The sequence below is a fragment of the Micropterus dolomieu genome, linkage group LG01 (assembly GCF_021292245.1).
Source record: "Micropterus dolomieu isolate WLL.071019.BEF.003 ecotype Adirondacks linkage group LG01, ASM2129224v1, whole genome shotgun sequence".
NCBI classification, from domain to species: domain Eukaryota; kingdom Metazoa; phylum Chordata; class Actinopteri; order Centrarchiformes; family Centrarchidae; genus Micropterus; species Micropterus dolomieu.
The window spans coordinates 34,126,700-34,128,187 of NC_060150.1; the positions used below are offsets into that span (position 1 = coordinate 34,126,700).

At 37.2% G+C, this 1,488-nt stretch overlaps 1 long non-coding RNA gene across 1 annotated transcript; it reads right to left on the bottom strand.

The window, feature by feature from the left end:
• Positions 1–456: 456 nt before the first annotated feature.
• LOC123976745 lies at positions 457–1,362 on the bottom strand. The gene is made up of 2 exons (XR_006826416.1): positions 1,171–1,362; positions 457–1,020 (listed from the first exon to the last, which is right to left on the bottom strand). It is a non-coding gene; the product is annotated as an uncharacterized LOC123976745 (long non-coding RNA).
• Positions 1,363–1,488: the final 126 nt, after the last annotated feature.

The following is a 1,488-nucleotide window of genomic DNA, read 5'->3' on the forward strand; positions in this document are numbered from 1 at the left end:
TAGATGATGTGATGAAAGGACAAAGAGTGATTAAACACATCAGCTGAGATACATCTGAGCATGGAACATATAGGTATAGCTAGTAGCAACTAAGCAGTGAACGTTAGCTAGCATTACAGCATTAACATGTTGGAGATGAGAGATGTAGTTTTTTTTTAAATTGACAAACATATGTGTATTTCAATGAACAATTCAAATGGGATAAAAAAAATAATTGTTTCTTAAGGTTGAACACTGTACACATTTCTGAAATAAGGTCTATAGGGCTGGTAGCTGCATGGCTAATTGAGCTAAGTAGCTAACAGCAGCTACTCGGCTCCCCTTTAAAACCCACAAATTCCCAGAAAATATTGAGGACATATGGCCTCAGTATCCTCGATGCTAGGTACGGCCTTGAACAGACCAGAATAGAATAGAAAATTTGATGTTACTGACAAAATAAGTCATCACAATAAAATCAGTAAACATTAGTTTATTGAAAACATTCTATCCAGCATTTTCTTAATGTTATCAAATAAATGTTCAAATGGGTTAAAAAAAACACCACAACGCAATGAAGTTTGACAAAGAGAAAGACAGAAAAAAACAATTCTGTTCTAACATCAGAAAGTGAAAGTGGGAATAAATAAAGTCGTAGTTGATGGTCAGTAGAATCATGTACTGTATATGCACCTATTTATGAAGATTAACATCATTTTATTTCAAACATTCTGTATTTTTTGTCTTCTCAACAAGGCGTCCTGTAATTGTTTAGATTAACAAACAACCTGGCACTCCACTATAAAGACAAGAAATGTGAAATCAGCAGTGGAAATATGCAATTTCATATTTTGATGTTGACATGAAAAGGATTTAAAAAAAACCTGATTCAGTTTTTTTTTCTCTGCTTGAACAACTTTACATTAAAGGTACTCTATTTTTCAAAAAACACAACGTTTCAGTCCCGTATCTGAGATTATCAGTGTTCCATGGCTCGTCAATCCTAGCCAGCTGTGGAGCACCGGAAGGGAAAATGCACCTCTGGGGTCCAAAGCAAAGAAGAAAACTTGATGCATACGCCACAAACCTTTTTTTAATTTTCATTTTTTAAAGTTTTTTTCTCATCACAACACTCTACACTGGTAAAGTTGCTCAGGGCAACAGTTCACTCAAGATGCAAGGGAGAGAAACCTTATAGCTCCAAATGCTGTCAAACTTGGCAAGATGCAGAGGAATGACGCATCTGTCTGATGTATCTGCAGAGAAATGAAAACACTATTACTTTACGTCTGTTCTGGGCCCACCGCTTTGCTCACCTGCTGCCTGGGCTGCTTGTGATCGAATTGGTTGAGACTTACTTAATTACTGAGTTGTCTGCCTCTATCTATATACTGGCAGATGAGTTTGTGACTTTGTGGGTTTGTGTGTGTGTTTGTGTTTGTGTGTGTGTGTGTGTGTGTGTGTGTGTGTGTGTGTGTGTGGGTGTGTGGGTGTGTGTGTGTGAGTGCG